The sequence below is a fragment of the Camellia sinensis genome, chromosome 5, assembly GCF_055761805.1.
Source record: "Camellia sinensis isolate YWXY chromosome 5, ASM5576180v1, whole genome shotgun sequence".
NCBI lineage: Eukaryota > Viridiplantae > Streptophyta > Magnoliopsida > Ericales > Theaceae > Camellia > Camellia sinensis.
In genome coordinates, this window is record NC_138965.1 from 209,966,180 (window position 1) to 209,987,607 (window position 21,428).

Consider the following 21,428-nt stretch of genomic DNA (forward strand, 5'->3'; position numbering starts at 1 on the left):
GGGGCCCGAATCCGCTTGCCCCGAATGGCCCGAATGCCCAAAACGACGTCGTTTTGGACATTCCGTTTTTTTTTTTTTTTCTTTTTTCCGCCATTTTCAACCTCTGGTGCAGAGGAAGAGGGAGAGAAAGAGAGGGAGAGGGAGAGGGAGAGGGAGAGAAAGAGAGAGAGAGGTCGCGTCGCCTGCGCCGTGCGCCGATCGCCGCCGATCGCGTCGCCTCCGCCGATCACGTCGCCTCCGCCGATCGCGTCGCCTGCTCCGATCGCGTCGGCCACCGCCGATCGCGTCTGCCTCGCCTCAGCCCCTCCTCCTCCATTTGTTAGGCCCCCTCCATTCCATCCTCCCCCTCCCCTCCCCCTCCCCCTCCCCCTCCTTCCCTTCTTCGTCTTCCTCCTCCTTTCCCCTGCTGAAAAGAAAAAAAAAAAAAAAAATTAGAAAATTTTTTTTTGAGCCATTCGAGCCGCGCGCATTCGGGCTCTGTAGCATCACCGGGGTTTGGTGCATTCTGACGCAAGGTCAAAGTTGATGTAAAAATGTTTTGGGGGTTTAACTTTTGAGTTTTAAAGTTGGCTCTAAAGAGTTAATAGTGAGCTTTATTTATTTGTTTGTTTTTTCTTCTTATTATGTTATCAATATTTTATTGAGGCATTAAAATTAATACTATGAATCATTGCTAAAGTTGATATTCTCAATTTCTTTTCATAAATTTATTTAAGTCATTTTCATTTCATAAATGCTTAGGCTTGTTTTAAAAATTAATTATAAAAAATTACGGTTGCGTTTGTAAATATGATTTGAGAATAGGAGTTGTATTTTGAGTTTGTGAGTTTTGAAATTATGATTTGAGTGTGGAAAATTTGTTTGGTAAAAGAGTTTTTAATTGAGTGAAATTTTTTTTATGTGACATATGATATTTGATAAAAAACTTACAACTCATAACCAAACATACAACTCAAAATTCAATTAAAGCACAAAAAAAATTTTAAAAAATTCGAAAAATATTTTTTTCGAATATATAAAAATTAACATATCAATTGCTAAAAAAAAAAATTTGCACTGTTTCGGTCAACCGGTGGGACGTCCGGTAGGATGTCCGGTGGGACGACCGGTTAGGCCAAATTTAAAAAAAAAAAAAAATTGAAAATCGCTCTCAGATAGAGTTTTCTCCAGTGTTGTAGAAAATTAATTCTACATACCTATCCAAACACCATATTCAAATGTGAGAGTAGAATCAACGTTTAAAAATTGTTCCAAACAAAGCCTACAAGTTGGTGAGAGAAGAGAAATGTTTCAATAATTTTTTTTCTTTCCCTCACCTTTAAAACGATGAACTTTTGTTTCTATTATTTTTTTACATCTTTTTTTATAAAAAGATTAATTAATAATTTATTCCCAAAATAATCCTTTGGTTTGTTTTTTTTTTTTAAAACACAAATAACCCTTTGGTTTGAAAAGTGGTTTTGTTAATCATTTTTTTATTTTTTAATTAAAACATAAAAAAAAATTTAATATAATTGAGAGAAAATTTGTTAGTTTTTTTACCAATAAAAACATACAAAAAGTAACGTGAATTGGAATAAATCATTAACACTAAGGTGAATGAGAAGAATTTTTTTGACTTTTTTTAAATAGTTAAAAACTTTTTAATTTTTTGAAAGATTTTTTGAGTTTTTAGTTAAAATATTATGTTGTCAAAGGAGACCTTAAGTTTTTAAAATAGAGTGAAATAAATGTATTAAAATCATAAGCTACATCCAACAGAAATGTTGTATTCTCTAACAGATTTTGGTATGTTTGGCATTTGTAATTCTCAAGAGATAGAAAAATATTTTAAAATTTAATTATACACGTTAATAGATTTTACAAAAAAATAACTTGCATCAAGATGTGACACAAGATAAAAATTTTAAACAACAAATGGGGTAATTTATAAAATTTTATAAAAATTATTAATTTATATAACATTATTTTTTATTATTGTAGTTTCTAATGCAATCAACTCCAACCGCATCATCAATTCCGTTCGAATTCAAAATCAATAATGAAACACCAAGAAAACAATATTTAAAAAAAGTAAAATTACAGTAACTATTAATAAATTGTTGGTGTTCTAGGGCCAAGTTTGGGAAGTCTCAAAAAAGTTAAAAACTCAAAAAATTATTCAAAAAGTTAAAAAGTTATCACTATTCACCAAAAGTCAACAATTACGGCTGCACAACTCCCAATACTAATTTTTCCCTACACATTAATTTATACAATTTTTTAATACATATTTTTTCATAAAAAGTCAAAAAGTTAACCCAAACATTCATATTTTCAACCTTAACTTAACCCAAACATTCATATTTTCAACCTTAACTTTTTAGGCCAAATTTGAGAAGACTAAATAAGTGCACTTTTTGACTTTTTATGAAGTATGGGTTGGATTTGAAGTGATGTGTTAGAGAGGTGATGTGACTTAAATGAGATGATGTGACTTAAATAGGATAGTGACTTTTTGAATTTTTTGGAAGATGCCAAACTTGGCCCAAAAAGACAAAAAATATATTTATTTAGGACATCCCAAACAACTCTTAAATGATGCAGTGTAAATAACTTAAAAATCAATTTATTGACAAGTTATTTTAGTAAAATAATTTTTTTAGTTAATAAATTAACTTTGAAATCATAGTCAAATGAAGAGTTGAATGTCTAGCTTACCAATAAAATGTAAATCAATAAAAAATAAATAAAAATCGTTGTTCTACATATTGTACTTGCTTCACATTTTTGTTCCATGCACTTGCTTCACATGTGGCACAACTGCGAACGTGTTGGCCCGTTGCAGAGTATGCATTCCAAGATTCTTTATTCTTTGATTAAGAGTTGATTTGGGATGTCTTAAAAAAATGTACTTTTTGATTTATTGGTGGGTTTAGGTTGGGTTTGGGTTGAGTTTGATGTGATGTGTTAGAGAGGTGATGTGATTTAAATAAGATGATGTGACTTAAATAAGATAGTGACTTTTTGACTTTTTGACTTATTTAGTACATGCCAAACTAGCCCTAAGGCTTGTTTCGATGCTCTTTTTTCTTCCCCAAGCTTTCGAGTGACTTTTTTTATTTATTACAAAAAGACGTATAAAAAATAAAGTGACAGCATGATCTAAATAAGTTAGCCTTCGTTTAGAAATTGGGTTGGCTTTTTGATTTTTTGGCTATTTTAACCTAAGCTACAAAGTTTGGTTTGGGAAGGATTTTTTGGCTTTTTAACTTTTTTTGTGAGAGAAGAATGTAATAATTATGAGTTAGATGTGATATTTTGTTTTTTATGACTAAAATAACCTATTTTGTCTTTTGTGGCTAAAATAGCTAAAAAAGCCTCGTTTAGCTCTTGCCAAACGGAGCCTTAATAAGTCAACAAGATTATCTCTAATAGTTGTGCCATTGGTCACACCAAAGTCAAAAAATAACTTAACTTTACAAAATTAGTGCTCCAATAGTGTGTCATTGCTCTACACAAAATATAACAAAGTCAAATTGGCTCAAGATTTGGCAAAACCATCTTGCTACCAAATGAAGGAAATAAAAAAAACATATGAGAGCAAAGAGCATCCAACGACCAGAAAAAAATAAAAATAATAATAATTGAATTTGACAAATGATTATATCAAAATAACAAGTCTCCATTGGAGTGGTGCCTTACGTTTTCTCTCTCTCTAAAATGCTAGAGAGCAATTCAGCCAACAGCGCTATCCCTCACGATTCTACCATAACAGCTAAGTCCACTAAGGAAGAAGACCATCTAATCTGAAGTACCAAGAAAATAAAGGGCTCACAAAACTTGAAAACCAGTGAAATGGACAACAAAGTGGTAATGGCTCCTGTACCAAGGGATGATGAATCAAACCAGGGCAGTTTACCTACGAAATCCTTCAATGAAGCACTGACTACAACCAGACATAGCGCCTATTCATTTGATGACAGTACGGAGACTCTCTCCTCAGATGAAGAAGATGATGACCAAGAGGGACACCCAAATACTGAGCAACCGCCCTTAGAATTCATGAATCTGCCCACAATCTCCCTCTCCAAAAAGCTCCTGCAAAAGATCCGAAAACCATGGGAGAGCGCACTAATCATCAGACTACTGGAAAAAAATATTGGCTACAACATGCTCTACACTTGGGTTAAGAATATTTGGAGGCTTCAAGATGAGTTCAATGCAATTGATTTGGGATGCAACTATTTTTTATTCAAGTTTTCTAATCAAGAAGACTATACTAAAGTGTACATTGGAGGCCCCTGGGTGATCATGGATCACTACCTAACAGTAAGAAAATGGGAACCAAACCTCAAGCCTTCGGAAGCTTTTGAAACCACAACCGCGATTTGGGTTTGGTTTCCGGAACTTCCAATAGAATACTACCACGATAAAGTCTTATTTGCGATTGCCAAAACCATTGGCAAACCCTTGAAGATCGATTGGACAACCGCAATGGCAACCATAGGCAAGTTTGCAAGAATATGTGCAGAAATGGACCTCACTAAACCACTAATTCCCAAATTTGTTCTGGAAAAGAAATGCTATAATATAGAGTATGAATCCCTTCATTCTTTCTGTTTCCTTTGTGGACGTATTGATCACCAGAAAAGAAGCATACAGATTCAGACCACAAAATGCACAGCTGGCGGGGAAAAAGGTAGCCGTTATCGGTGCGAAAAGCTACAGTACACCCATTGCTAATACCAATGGTAACATGTAACCTCGCGAGACTATGGAAGAGGAATTTGGGCCTTGGATGTTGGGTAGAAACACTTGGCCCAGCAACTAAACCTAATAAATTCAAATATTTAGAAGATATTCAGGAGGGGCAGAGAGAACAGTCGCAGGGCCATAAGCACACCAGAGTAGGAGCTGAGAAGGCCGTGAGTAACCACACAACCCAAATGAATCCAAACCAGACCTAGGAACCCATAGATAAAAGCAAGTTGGACCAGAACTTAAGGGTGGTTTGGGATGATCTAAATAAGTGTATTTTTTGACTTTTTATGAAATATGGGTTAGGTATGGGTTGGGTTTGAAGTGATATATTAGAGAGGTGATGTGACTTAAATAGGATAGTGACTTTTTGACTTTTTGATTTTTTTAGATCATGCCAAACAAGGCCTTAACCTCAACCAAAGGGAAAAACAAACTAACCCAACACTAACCCATGGACACACCAACTGGTGCTAGTACATCGAAACAAGTGAAGAAATTTGTTGTAGAAATCCCATACCCTGAGTACATTGAAATAGAAAATTCCACTAGTGAGAACCAACCACATTTTGGAGTGACTGACATGCTATGTGTCTTAGATACTAAAACACGGCTTAACGACACCCATAGATAAAGATATTCAAATACACTTCACCAACTCCATCTCAGATATCACTAACTCAGTTATTGTCACGACCCGAACCCGCCCCTAAGGGTTTAGCATCGTAACCGGCCAGTAATCTGTGATTACCAAAGGCCTACTTAACAATAATGACAATAATACAGTATAAAGGAGCTAGCGGAAGCCAAATAATAATAAGACGATGTCCAATGAGTTGTGATAACCTGAATGGAAAAGACTTTCATGGGCAAAACTACATTCATAGCCATATACCAAAAATACATGTATAATCAAGTCTTAAACATTCTTTACATTAACAGAGACAAAATGGTAAATCTGAAACACCCCAAAACAGCCTTGACTCAGCAGGTTCGGAACCTCGATATGAGGCGCGATGGTTGGCTTGACAAGACATGAGTCTAAGTCAGCACCTCTAGCTCTGGTCCGGTGCCTGGCCACCTGCATATATATAAAATGTAAACTAAAGTCCAGTGAATAACAAATGTGTAAAGAGTTTAAGAATGAATGTCTTTTCGGTAATTGAAACAGTCATTTGCATCAGTAAATCAGTTATTCAATCAGTGACTCATATTTCAAGTCATAACATTTAGTTGAAAACCGTAGCAGTCATACGTGGTACATCCAATAACAGAACAGTGCAGTAGGTCTAAATAGACCGAACAGTCAGTTGATGGCCATCAAAACAGTAAACAGTAGTAGTTCCAAACATTGGAACTGACAGAGATCTCTGTAACAATAGCAGTAACAGTAACAGTAACAGTCATTTGCTATGGATGCCACAAGTACAGTTCATAAAATAGGACAAACATTCATTCAGTAAACAATGTCATCTCAGAAAGCAATACAGTTAATCATTCAAAAAATAATTGTAATTAAACATAGCTTTACAACATTGTTACTCACAGATTACTAGGCTATAGGCAGGTTAATCAGCGTCCTTGGGTGCCAAACCTACACAGTTGCAGAACGAATACACACTAAATTACACACCTGGGATTAATAACTTAGCCCCTCGCTTGTTTTGGTGTGGTTCTAAATCATTATCCTCATTATGATGCCTTAAACATGGCCTAGGAGTGCCTAGGATGGAATAAGGATGCAAAAATATACTTAAAAACTTTTCTCAAAACTTGCTGAAAACAGGGGTCTCGCTCGAGCGTGGCTTCCTTCGCTCGAGCAAACATGCAGAATATGCTTGGTCGCTCGAGTGTAGACTCCGTCGCTCGAGCGGTCTACAAAAATGTGAAAAGTACTGGTTGCTGAAAATCTCCGCTCGATGCTCGCTTGAGCGTAAGACACAGTTCTTCGCTCGAGCGCAAGTCTTGTTGCTTGAGCGTGCACCTGCACACGTAAAAATTCTGAGGGCTTGTAATTTACGCTCGAGCCAGCATTCCGTCGCTCAAGCGAAAGTTTGAAAACAAAGGTGGTCGCTCAAGCATGGAATCCCTCGCTCGAGCGAGGAAGCCAAATTCTGGGTTTTCTAGATTTGCTCCAAAGGCTCAAACCATAGATTTAATATGCCAAAACTTATCCTTTTGGGCCAATTCTCTGGAAAATACTTAGAAACTCATAACACAACATGTTTTGAAGATTATTTCATAAAATCAAAGCCCAAAAGCATGTCAATTGTACCAAATTTCAACTAAAACTTTATGAACATTACAAGAACATGACATGCATGAGTTCTCTAGAACTCCATTACCTCAAAGCATGATCAAATGCAAGATTCAACTCAAAAACATGGTGAATTTCTAGAGTACAACCATAATATGACCATGCATGTGGAAATTTTCATACAAACAATCTCAAAATTCAAAGATATGGACATGCATGCATGGATTGACTTAGCCTCCTTAGATTCTAGCTCAATTGTCCCATGAATTCACCTATTTCATTTATATACAAGTCCTAGATGGCTACATTTCAAGATTAAAAGGTTGAGCTCTTACTTAGGCTACTCAATCAAGCTTCACTTAAGCTGAATTCTTGAGCAATGAACAATTCTTCAAAGTTTCTTCAATTTCCTCTAAGTTTTCAAGCAATACACTTGTTGAATTCAATTCTCTCCTACTCTCCTCTCTCTCTCGTTTGTATACAAGGAGATGGTAAAATGATGGCGTCAATTAAGCATGAAGACAAATGGTTTTGTAAGACCCACTAATGGCAACCATGTAATTTAACTTAAATTAATTAGCATTATAAATTTTAATTTAAACATCCCAAATCGAATTTCAGTTAAACTTACTGTGGAGAAGTGGTCTGGAAATACTCTTCTTGTCCTGGGGGATGCTCTTGATCCTCAAATAGACACCTGAAAGGAAATGAACACTCCGGTCGAGAATGCCGGAATTAGCACTCCGACGGACAAGTCAGTCTCTACTCTCTCCCAGTTACTTGTATTTTAAGTCAAGCATATTAATTCTCACATACCTTTCTTAGTCTGTTGTTCTTTTATTTATACTTGTTTCTTGGGCCTCGGGGCCTGGCCCATTTTTCACTCATTATCCTCTTATTTACTCTGCTCCATAGTTCAATAGATACTTGGCCTATCTATTGCATTCGGCCTCCTGATCGTGCAGGATAGAGCCGAGTATGTTTTCTAGAGTGTACGCTTCTGATTCTGCCATTTATCCGGCTCCCACAATTGCCCCCAAACTCCCCATTGATGGTAGTTAATTGGTGTGTTTCGTTTCGAATTGGAAAAGTCAAGAGAGATATAAGTTAGCGCGGCTTCACTTATCCCAACGTGAATGTCAGAACGCACACGCCTTTCGGTCATCATTATACTTTCCCGCCTCATTCGTGCATGTCTCGCATTTATTACGATTTGAAACTCCAGTCCCTTTGAATGCATGCTTTTTCGAATATTCGAGCCTCCTGGATTGCCAGTTGGTATCCTTTCTCTGACTCGCGTTTTTTGCAACTTCTCTCTGTCTCTCCTTGTCTCCTTTGCCTTTCGTAAGTTTTCTTCTCTTCTCTTTGTAATCCTATTTTCCGTGTTTATTTTAGATTTGGCATATCCTCGAGTCCTCGCTAGAATGGCTAAGCACTTGAAAGACCTCCTTTCCGAGGGTCGTATTTCGGGGTTCCGGCGACATTTTTCTATCCCTGGTGATGTCCATCTATCTTTAGTGACGGACAATACTCTCGATATGGAGAGGGAGGATCAAAATACAATCGTCTTTCCTCTCCTATCCATTGCAGAGGGCGGAGTTCATTTTCTCTTACACCCATTCCTTAGGGTCATCCTCCGTCATTGAGGTCTGATTCCTTCCCAACCTAATGTGAATTTTTTTCGAATCACCATGGGAATCGTAGAGTTGAACCGGAGCCTTAGGATCAACCTTGGCATTCCAGCCATTTGACACTGCTATGCTTTAGCCAAATCCTCCGGTCGGCACGGGCGCTACTTTCTCAAGGCCAAGGACACTGACCATCACTTGGTAACCATGCTTGCCAACTCTGGCAAACGAGTTGATGATGTAATGGTCAATGTTCGAGGCAACTGGGAATTCAGCGAAGGCGCAGATCGCCTAGACCCTATACCTAGACGGAGGGGTGAACCAGGTTGCCGTGTAACTCCTCGTGTTCATTGAACTTTTTTTTACTCAGCTTTTTTTCCCGGTCTAATCCTTTGTTTATGTAGGTAATAAGTTGAAGAAGATTTTGACTTCAGCCAACGAGACAGTCCTTGTGGAAATTAAGACTGCACTCAAGTATTTTGGCCGTCCAAACGTACAGAAGCAAGAGAGAGCCACCCATATACTCCTGCGGTACGAGCCTACTTATATTACGTTCTCGGCCGCAGACGACATTCCGATCGCAACCGGCGAATAGTATCTTACGGCTCTTGTTTTCCCCAGCTTCAAGACCCTTAGGCAAATTGGTTTCGAAGCATCTGACTCGGAGTGAGACGTAGAGCCGGCGGTCGAGGTAGTTGCCGAACCAACGAGAGAGTTTGCTGCGGAGGCCGAAGAGGTGGACGAGGCTCTGAACTCAGCATTTGAAGCAGTCGATCTTAACCAGCCTAGCTCACCGTCCACTTCGGGTCGGGGGGAGTTTTCCTTTGGAGATATTTTTACTGGTTTAGAAGATCTTCCCGGCTCTTATTTCGAGGGTATGGTAAAAGAATCTCTTTCTAAACTGGCATGAAAATAGAATGCTGAGCGTTTGGCCGCCCGTCAGAAGGCCGAGGCCATTACTTCCAAAACTGCCCTCCCTGAATCATCTGAGCCAGTTGTCGTTGTTGAAACGACTCAAATTGTTGCTGTTGAGATGGAACGGTCAGTTGAATGTTTGACTCCAGAGGCTGATAATGGTAGGGAAAAGCGACCCACTGATTTTGAGGCCGTCTCTGAAGAAATCCCAGTCGAAAAACGGCCGCGCTTAGAGGAGTCGGACGTGGTTATTCCTTTTGTGGTTTAGCCGAAGATAAAAAACGTGCCGATCTCCTCTGACGCATCGGCTGTGAAAGACCCAATCGTGGCGTTGAGCCTGGCTTCGTTGGTCTCGTTGCCGACAGACAAGGCAATTTTTTGTTCGGAGCTGGACGTTTTAGCAATTGTATTGGCCGCTCAGACAGCTCTTCTAGTATATATCTTGATCTTATCTTTTGTGTTTCTGTGTATATTTGTTTTGGTTTTGACATTCTGTTTTACAGACAGTCGGCATGACGGCGTCAGCATGACGCCGTCGAAGAAATAGGTCGTTTAAGATCGAAAGTGGAGGGCGAAAGGAGTAGGGCCAACTTTGAGGCGGCAAGGGTGACGATGGAAAGTGCAAGGGCGGAGGCCGAAATGGAGAGAGCGAAAAATGCTGAAGAGTAGAGATTGGTCGCCAAGCAGAGGGCAAGCGCGAGCGATGAAGCTCTCAAGTCAGCCTAAGAGGTGATTGCCAGGCTGGAGAACGAATTGGAAAAATTGAAGAAGGCAAAAGAAAAAGCCGACTCTAAAACTTCCAAGGCGTACAAGGCCGGGCAAGACGCCGCTCTTGAAAGCTACGCGGAGGAAACTCCTAAATTTGAAAACGGGGGATTCAAGCACGGCTGGCTCAAAGCCCTTGCTGCTGCAAATGTGACATTGGTAATGCCAATTCCATATGAGCAAGTGGACATCGAGCCGCTGGAGTCTGACCCCGAGGACCCTGAGGATTGAATTAGGACGCCACACTGGTTGTTTTTGCCTAGGATTTCAATGTATTTTCCTTTATTTTATTTTTACTCTGGGTGATCTTCATGTATAAAGTGATACTTTGTCTGTATTCAGTTTATCAATAAAATTTTCCCTTGTTTTGTGTTATTCCTGTACTTAATTGAATGAATAGACAATTATTCTATTAAAAAGGAATCTGCCCTTGCCTTGTTTTGTGTTATCAATGAAATATTCATGATTCAGATTTAAGGAATCTGCTTTTGCCTTAGATATGAACTAGACCGCCGAATGAGTCTGATTAGTGAAATGGCTGGGGTACAATCCTTTCGGCATAAAATTGGGTTTAAATACTTGGCCGATGAGATTAATAAATCTGCCCTTGCCCCAGCCAATGCATGAGCTTCATGAGCCGAATAAGACTCGTTCATGGAATGGCTGTGGCATAAATCGATCGTCATTGGGTTTAAATACTTGGCCAATCAGATTAATAAATCTGTCATTGCCCCAGCCAGTGCATGAGCCTCATGAGCTGAATAGGACTCGTTCATGGAATGGCTGTGGCATAAATCGATCGGCATTGGGTTTAAATACTAGGCCGATCAGATTAATAAATCTGCCCTTGCCCCAGCTAGTGCATGAGCTTCATAAGCCGAATAGGACTCGTTTATGGAATGGCTGTGGTATAAATCGATCGGCATTGGGTTTAAATACTTGGCCGATCAGATTAATAAATCTGCCCTTACCCCAGCAAGAGCATGAGCTTCATAAGCCGAATATGACTCGTTCATGGAATGGTTGTGGCATAAATCGATCGGCATTGGGTTTAAATATTTGGCCGATCAGATTAATAAATCTGTCCTTGCCCCAGCCAGTGCATGAGCTTCATAAGCCGAATATGACTCGTTCGTAGAATGGCTGGCATAAATCGATCGGTGTTTCGTTTAAATAAAGGAACTTGTCCTTGCCTCAGATATGAACTGGACCGTCGAATGAGTTGGGTTCGTGAAATGGCTGAGGCACGATGCTTTCGGCTTAAGTCCAAAGGATTTGGCCGACTCGAGTGGAGAGCCATCGACCGTCTGTTTTAAGGGATTTGCCCTGGTCGGGGGTGAAGTTGGAAAGCCGAAAGTCGGCGGCTTACGGAATGCGTGTATTAATGAGGTCGCCTCGGGAATGTGGTGCGCCCATGAATTATTTAGAGAGGGGGTTGTGTCCAAACAAAACTCAACCCTGTATGAGGAACTAAACAAAACTCAACCCTACAACGAAGAGTGAATGTCTAGCAGATTATTCTTCAATAGCAAAGGGAAAGGTAAGACACTGGCGGAGTTGGACTCAATGAATCGAGGTGGCGAACTTCCCCGAACGGGGGCTAGAGCATTTGCGGAGCATGAGAGGCGTCACTCTCCTCATCGACGAAACAGGTCACCTAGAAGGGAGAAACGCCAACAGGGAAGTTCCCCTCGTCCGCGTAGCGAAGCCAGTGGGCCACCACGGCCATTGAGCTTTGCAGTTTTTGTCGATAACAAACCGATAATGGAGGCGGATTCAATCATCCGAGATCCAAATATGGCAGTAGAATTTGCGCGACAGATTTTTTCGCCAGAAGTTTAGCAGTTGATGGTTGGTCGACGAGACTTCGAAGTGTTCCGAGAGGGCATTCATGGGGCGGTGAAAGGGCTGTACACCTCCTACGAAATCGGCATGCGTCTTCGTGCTGCTCGATGGGAGATAGAGCAGAGGGACGAACGCATTCGAAGCCTAGAAGCTCCCGTGGAGAAGGCCGAGCGTGAGCTGAGAAAGGCCAAGGCTGGTGGGGAGCAGTCAACCGGAAAGTCTAACCCGATCGTGGAGGAAAAGGTGACACAACGGCTAATAAGTCATGCAATTGCCGATCGGGATACGGCTAGCATGTTTACGATTGAGTCCACCAAGACTAAGGCTTACGAAAAAGGCTTCCATGAAGGCCGGAAGGTTGGAATAGAAAAAACCAGGGAAAAACTCGCCGAGGAGGTATGCCGATGCGAAAATCGGGGATTTCAACATGGGTGGATCAAGGCACTGAAGGTCGCGGATGCCCTCCGTACAGCAAGTGTTCAGTCGACTTCACCATTATATCATCGCCGCAATCTCTCCTTTGACGCGTATGAGATAGAGAAGAGTGACGATGAAGGTGGTGCCGAATAAGCTTTTATGTAAAAATAAATACATTTTGTGTTTAGTTATTGTTTAATTAATAATGTATTCGAAAGCAGTTTAATGAGGACATATTTTTTAGAATGTTTTTGTTGTTGTACCAACTATTTCATGAGTGGATTTAATTATGATATTATGATCTTCTTATTCCAACTATGATAGTATGAAATTATACTTGTTGATAAAATGACCATGACTATGAAAATATACATAGTTGGCCGAAAAGTAAATTGCCCAAGGTGCCGCGAATTCGGCCCAAACATATGGATACGGCTCTCGGAATTTGGAACCTCATCCGGGCCAGGCTCGATGTCATGCACTAACGGGGCTATGAATCCGGAGACTTGTGCTCCGAATCCGGAGTCTTAGTCGGCCCAAAGGTGTCATGGACCGATGGGGCTCCGAATCCGGAGTCTTATCTTTGCCAATCGTGACATCCACGAAGGGCGCTCCGAATCTGGAGTCTTAGTTGGCCCAAAGGTGTCATACATCGATGGGGCTCCGAATCCGGAGTCTTATCTTTGCCGATCATGACATTCACGAAGGGTGCTCCGAATCCGGAGTCTTAGTCGGCCCAAAGGTGTCATGCACCGATGGGGCTCCGAATTCGGAGTCTTATCTTTGCCAATCATGACATCCACGAATGGCGCTCCGAATCCGGAGTTTTAGTCGGCCCAAAGGTGTCATGCACCAATGGGGCTCCGAATCCAGAGTCTTATCTTGGCCAATCGTGACATCCACGAAGGGCGCTCCGAATCCGGAGTCTTAGTCAGCCCGAAGATGTCATGCACTAAAGGGGCACCGAATCCGAAGTCTTATTTTTGCCAATCGTGACATCCAAAAAGAGCGCTCCAAATCCGGAGTCTTAGTCGGCCCAATGGTGTCATGCACCGATAGGGCTCCGAATCCGGAGTCTTATCTTGGTCAATCGTGACATCCACGAAGGGCACTCCAAATCTGAAGTCTTAGTCGGCCCAAAGGTGTCGTGCACCGATGGGGCTCTGAATCCGGAGTCTTATCTTTTATCGGAACACTTGTGAACTGGATTGCGCAATGAATAAACAGGAATCTTTGTATTACGAAAGTGGAATGTGTACACGGTAAACCGTTTTAAATTAGTATCATTCCCTACAAGTCGGGTCAATGATAAAATTTGCGTAAATGCGTGGAATTCCAAGGCCGTGGTAGACTCCTTCCTAACATGTCTTTGAGCCGATATGCCCCTACTCCTGTGATCGAATCAATCTGATAGGGGCTGTCCCAGTTTGGACTCAATTTTTCATCAGCCGGTTTCTTGGCAGCTGGAAGTACCTTCTTCAGGACCAACTCTCCTGGTGTATAGCGGTGCAGCTGAACACGTTGATTATATGACTTAGCAAGCTGCTGTTGGTACCGTGCCATGGACGCAAGGGTACAGTCTCTTCGTTCTTCGATCAGAATCAAATCCAAAGCCAACATCATGTCGTTTCGACCCATATCAAAAACTTGCGATTTCAGGGTTGGGTGGCCGATCTGCAAGGGTATAACCACCTGGGTTCTAAAGCATAAAGCAAACGGCGTTTCTCTAGTTGATCGTCTCGGCGTAGTTCAATGAGCCCACAATACACTCGGCAATTCTTCAACCCATTTGCCTTTAGCTTTCTCCAGCCTCTTCTTGATGCCATCCAAGATGGATTTGTTAGAAGCTTCGGCTTGACCATTGCTTTGTGGGTAAGCCGGCATAGAAAAGTAAGGCCGGATACCATACTTGCTGCATAGCTCTCGGTAGATGCCACAATCAAATTGGGTGCCGTTGTCTGAAATAAGAGCTCTTGGAATGCCGAATCGCGTTATGATATTTCTCCATACAAAGCGCTTAACATCAGCATCTCGAATGTACGTTAATGCCTCCGCTTTGACCCATTTTGTGAAGTAATCTGTCGCGACAATCAAGTATCGCTTGTTCCCCAGGGCCCTCGGTAATGGTCCTACGATATCAAGTCCCCACTGGGCGTACGGCCATGGACTGGTAATGGAGCTTAACTCTTCAGCAGGCAGATGGGTTAACGGGGAGAACTTCCGGCATTGTTTACATTTCTTCACATAGCATTCGGCATCAGCTCTCATTGTCGGCCAGTAATACCCTGTGTTATAGCTCGATGGGCCAAAGAGCGCCCGCCAGAATAGGCACCACAACTGCTTTCATGTATTTCAGTCAGAAGCTCTTCGACTTTGTCTGGGTATACACATTCCAAGTATGGACCAGAAAGGTAATTTTTATACAGCTTTCCTTATGGATCCAAGTAGTATCGCAGGGCTTTGTTTCGTAGCTTGTGCACTTCTTTTTTGTCCACTAGGAGCTATTCGGAAGACAGGAATGCAGCAATGGGGTCCATCCAACTCGGTCCTAACTCTATGACATTGACCTGGATTTCCTCCGAATGGCCAATGCTCGACTCCGGGATGAAACCTACTTCGATGGCCCATTTAATCTCTGAGTTAATGGCGGAGGCTAGGCAAGCTAGGGCGTCTGCATTTGTGTTTTGGTCACGTGTTATCTGATTCAATTCATGATGGTCAAATTTGGCTAGCAAGCCACTAACCGATTTCATGTAAGCCGCCATACGGTCATTTTTGGCTGCGTACTCCCCCTTTAGCTAGTTGATCACCAATTTTGAATCGCAAAATCCCAGCAAACACCGAGCACCCAGAAGGTGTGCATTCCTCAAACCGGCCAGAAGGGCTTCATATTCGGCCTCGTTATTTGATGCTTCGAAGCCGAGTTTGATTGCCTGCTCAATTATTGCGCCGTCGGGAGCCATGATTACTACTCCGGCTCCGTTGCCCCGTTGATTGGATGATCCATCACAGTACAACTGCTAAATGTCCCCAACATAGATTCTCCAGTTCGGCTTAGGTTGAACTTCGTCAGACTTGAAGTCGGCAAGACCGCCTGTGAATTCGGCCACGAAGTCAGCAAGCATCTGTTCCTTGATGGAGGTTCTGGGTAGAAACTGAATATCGTACTGGCCAAGTTCAAGAGCCCACTTTGAAACGCGTCCTGATGCTTCCGCATTGCGTAGTACTGATCGGAGGGGGTAATCTATTAGCACCCCGATGCTGTGCCCCTGGAAGTAATGCATCAGTTTTCTCGCCTCCATGACTAGGATGAGTTTTTTCAGCGGCAGGTAGCGTGTTTCGGCGTCGACCATTGCCTTGCTCACATAATACACTGGCCGCTGCTCGCCCAGCTCTTCCTTAATTAGTACAGCGCTGACGACCTGGTTGGAAACTGCCAGATACAAGATGAGCGGGTCGCCTGCCGAAGGTGTTGTCAAGAGTGGAACTGATCAGAGGTAGGTTTTGAAACCGTTGAAAGCGGCTTCGCACTCGGCGGACCATTCGAAAGCCTTACCCTACTGCAGTGTATGGAAGAATTGTTGGCAGCGATCTGTAGACCGACTGATTAACCTGTTGAATGCGGCGGCCATCCCCATCAACTTTTGAACCTCTTTTACTGAACGAGGGGAGCCGAGTTCCAAGATTCCTGTGATTTGCCTTGGGTTGGCCTCGATTCCTCAATGATTGACAATGTAACCCAAGAACTTGCCAAAGTCGATTCCAAACGCACATTTGGAAGCATTCAGCTTCATTTTGTATTTGCGTAGAATGCCGAATGTCTCCTCCAGATCGGCTATATGATTCTGCTCTTCCTTGGATTTGACCACCATGTCGTTGATGTATACTTCCATAGTGTGACCGAGTTGCTCCTTGAACATGGTGGTGGCTAGTCTCTGGTAAGTTGCCCCTGCATTCTTCAGCCCAAAAGACATAACCTTATAGCAATAGATTCCTCTTGGGGTGAGGAATGCAGTTTTGTCTTGGTCCTCTGGATGCATGGCAATTTGATGGTAGCCTCTGTAGGCATCGAGGAAGCTCATGCGTTGATGACGTGCTCTAGCATTTACCAGTTGGTCTATCCTTGGGAGAGGAAAATAATCTTTGGGGCAGGCTTTGTTTAGGTCCGTGAAATCAACGCAAACTCGCCAGGTCCCATTCTTCTTCTTCACAACCACAGTAGTAGAGAGCCATGTAGGGTAGGTCACTTCCCTGATTGCCCCGGCGTCAAGCAACCGGTCAACCTCTTCAACAACTGCGGCAGTGTGCTCTGCGGCTGATCGCCGACTTTTCTAAATGATCGGCTTGCATTTAGGATCAACATTTAAATAGTGTTGCGAAACAAACGGATCTACACCCGGCATCTCATATGGAGTCTACGCAAATATATCAAGGTTGCCAAGCATGAAGGAAATTAGCTGCTGTCTGTCTGTTTGATTGAGAGAGGCATCGACCATGAAGAACCTGTCTGGGTTGCCGTTGATTTCAACTCGATCTTGGTCTTCCGTGGCCTTTTCACTCGGGAGCCGCCCAACATCATCAAGGCTTTTCCGATCCGGTACCTCAATGCAATTCACTTGCAACTCCTTCGGTGTCTTTCCAGCAAGGACATAGCATGCTCGTGCCAACTTCTGTGAACCACGGATTTGCTCAATGCCGCGTGCTGTCGAGAAGTGAAGTAGCTGATGATAGGTGCTTGGCACAGCCTGCATAGTATGCAACCAAGTCTGCCCCATGATGAGATTATACAGCGATGGCAGCTTCACGACCAAGAACTCCACATCCACTGTTCGGGAGCCCGCTCGAACGGGTAGTGTGATTTTCCCAACGGGTACTCTGGATTGGCGTTGAAGCCGAATAGTGGACAAGGGACCGGGGAGAGATCCAATTTGAAGAAGCCGAGTTTGGTGAATGTTTTGTAGTACATAACCTCCGATGTGCTCCCCGAGTCAACGAGTACACGCTCAACTGTGAATCGGTTTATGCATAACTCAATTACCAAGGGATCGATGTGGGGAAGTGTCACACCGGCCAAATCTGAATCATCAAAAGAAATGCTTGCAGCTTCATGGGGCCGTTTAGCCGGAGTGAGTTGATTTTGAGGATCGAGATTCGACTGAATCGTATACACCGAGGATGAAATTGGCATGCTGTATATTATGTGGATCATGCCGAGTAGAGGGGAATCCTGTCTTAGGGCTATTAATTTGGTTGAGCTGCCTTTTCGGACATACTATTGTAGCCAACCACCCTGCACCAATTCCTCCAGGTGATCCTTCAATGCGTAACAACTTTCAGTTTCATAGCCATGATCCTTGTGATACTCGCACCGCCTATCCCGTCTTCGAGTATCGGGAGGTCCCACCATTTTTTACAGCCACTTGAAGAACGGAAGATGTTGGATTTTGGACATGACCGTGCTAATCGGCTCTGACAACTCAGTATATTTCTTGTCGGCGCGCCTTGTGCGCCTGCTATCGACTTGCTGCTGTTCATTCGCTCGGTGGGAGCATTGGTCACTTGATCGGCGAGAATCTCGTCTCTTATCTCGTTTTGCCCGATGCCGTGGTTCAGCGCTCTGAGGTGCTACAGAATTTAACGGCTGAGCAATTTCTACAGGAGCCATCTTGTTGGTCATATTTTCGGCTTTAACCCGCAAGGCATCATCTTCCACTTTACAGTATTCTTCAACTTTCTTCATCAACGACCAAACTGTTTTGGGGGGCCGTCTGGTCAAAGAGTTGCGGAGGGCACTATCGGGATGCAGCCCCATCTTGAAGACGGTGATGGCCATGGAGTCATTGCAAGCAGCATCTACCAGATTGAAACATTCCCAATACCGCGCCGAATAAGCACGAAGGGTTTCCCCCGGTTGAATCTGCATTGCCTAGAGGGAATCGACCTACTTTGGCTGGACGTCATTAGTAATAAACCTTGCCCTGAATGATTTTTGGAGTTGGTGGAAGCTTTTAATCGAAGCCAACTCTAGTTTATAATATCACCTGACAGCTAGTAGTCTCAAACTGCTCTAAAATATTCTGCACATGAGAGCCTCATCGTCTGCATGCAGCGTCATGGCTTGCTTGTAATGGCGGATGTGATTGGTGGGGTCTGATTTACCGTCGTACAAGGTAAATGACGGTGCTTTGAATTTCTTGGGTAGCACTGTTTTTGTAATTCGTTGTACAAAGGGATCGTGCTGGTCTTCTTCATCGGAACTGTTTCTTCTTCGCTTATGCCTTATACGGGGACTCTCTTCAGAAGAACTGGTAGTTTTAGGTCGCCCTTTCTTCTTGGGCACCGGGGATAATGAGTCGGAGTCACTGTCAGTGTCGTCTTGTCGGGCCCGAGGTCGTCGACCACCTGCCCTAGGAGGTCGTTCCAGATTTAGGCGTTCAGTTTGTTTGGACTTCGCCACTTCTAAGGTCAAATCTTGACAGAGACGTTTGTTTTTAGCGATCATGTTCTCCAACCTCTGTTCGTTTTGCTTTGCTTGTTCCATGATCGCCTGCATTGTCTCATGCTCCGAAGTCGAGGGTGAGGCGAAGTTCAAGGCATGTCTTGCGGGGATAGTCTCCGCGCCAAGCATGTTTGTTGGAGTGAGGTCGTCTCTTTGTGTGGTTTCATCAGTGACTATCGGAGGGTCTTCTGTTACGCCTGCCATGGATAAATTTGAGTATTCCCACAAACGGCGCCAATTGTGGAGAAATGGTTTGGAAAAACTCTTTTTGTCCTGGGGAACGCTCTTGATCCTCAAATAGACACCTGAAAGGAAATGAACACTCTGGTCGGGGGTGCCGGAATTAGCACTCCGATGGACAAGTCAGTCTCTACTCTCTCTCAGTTACTCGTATTTTAAGTCAAGCATATTAATTCTCACATACCTTTCTTAGTATGTTGTTCCTTTATTTATACTTATTTCCTGGGCCTCGGGGCCAGGCCCACTTTTCACTCATTATCCTCTTATTTACTCGGCTCCATAGTTCAATAGATACTCGGCCTATCTATTGCATTCGGCCTCCTGATCGTGCAGGATAGAACCGAGTAATATCTGTCTTCTAGAGTGTAAGCTTTTGATTCTGTCATTTATTCGGCTCCCACACTTACCATAATATTCTATAATTCCTAACTAGCATATAACACAAGTCAATTTCTGAATTTGCAATTTGAAATTAAAACATGACAGATTTTTCTACTTCAAACAGATAGAAATGCAATCTAAACAACGCACTCATATAATTAATTTAGAATTTCATCTTAATCATTTACTTATCATAATTTAATGCTAATCATAGGTGAGGGTTGTTACAGTTATTAGTTTCACACATGTGCCCACAGATCCGTTGTTACAAGAAAGAAAACCTCCTAACCCAGGTAAACAAAACAATAGAGAAGGAAGGAGAAATAAATTTAGAGGCTCAGAGGCCAAATGTAGAGGGACACCTGAGATAGACCAGCACTGTGGGGCTGCTGTTAGAACCAGGGAATGAAGCTCTTTACCTAGTCGCTTTCGCCTGGTGGATAAAACAACTTCGGTTGATCATCGAGCCAGGTTGGGGGGACAACCGACCACACCCACTCCACTCAATGCAGATGGCCTCTTTCAAATCAACAAAGGACAATCATCAGAGAATACGTAGTATCGTAGATATTGAAGGTAATAACTCACCAACATTCCCTTCTATGGATTTAATCTGCCTTTTGTTTTGGAACTGCCGCGGTATCGGCAACCACAAATTCAAGCGTAATCTTGTGAAAATTATTAAGACACATAAACTAGAGATTTTGGTCCTAATGGAAACTAAGGTGGCCTTCAACACTATGAGTGAGTTCTTCAATCGCCTAGGATTCACAGCCTTATCAACAATTGATCCCGTGGGTAGAGTGGGGGGCATACGAATTGTTTGGGATACCAGCCAAGTGAACGTTAGAGCATCTACAGTTAGTCCACAAGTTATTCATGCTACTGTCCACAAGTAGGGATGGCAATTTGAAACCGGCCCGACGGGGACCCGACCCCCCGACCCCGATTGGAACGATTTTTTCCTGAAAAATACCCCCGACGGGTAGGGGATGGTATTTAAAAATGAATCCCCGATCATTTTCAGGCCGGGGACGGTGATACCTTCCCCAGCCCCGAACCCGGCCCGGCCCGGCCCCGACCCTATACCCGTATCTGTTCACCCCGATCTGAAATTACCGTGGTACCCCTCCTTAAATATATATATATATATATATATGTTTTCTCTGTTCTTGGACTCATTCTAGGGTTCATATAGACTATAACGCTCTTTCTCTTCTCTCTCTGGTCACACGGCTACCAACGTCGATCTTCCGTCTGTCTGGTTGTTCCTCCGTCACTGCGGACGTCAATCGATCGTTCCTCCGTCACCCCCTCACCGGCTCTCTCTCTCTCTTTTTCTAAAACACTCCCCTCACGCCGATCTCCCTCCCTCCGTCGTCGTCGCAATCGTCCATGCCTCCGTCGTCTTCTATCGCCTCCGTCATCCTCCATCGCCTCCAGTTTATCCCTCCGCCAGATCTGTCTCTACCATCGCCTCCGGTTTATCCCTCCGCCAGATATGTCTTTACTTTTTTTATTTATTTTTTTTATTTTTTGATGATGTTGTTGCCTTGATGATGTGTTGATGAATTTTTTTTTTAATTTTTTTTTATGATGTTGCTTACTGCCGTTGATGATGTTTATGTTGATGATTTTTGAACTTTTTTTTTTTTTTTTGATGATGTTGCTGATTGTGAATGATGTTGTTGATGATAAGTACGGGGATAAACCGGGGTCAGGGAAACCCGAGCCCCGTAGG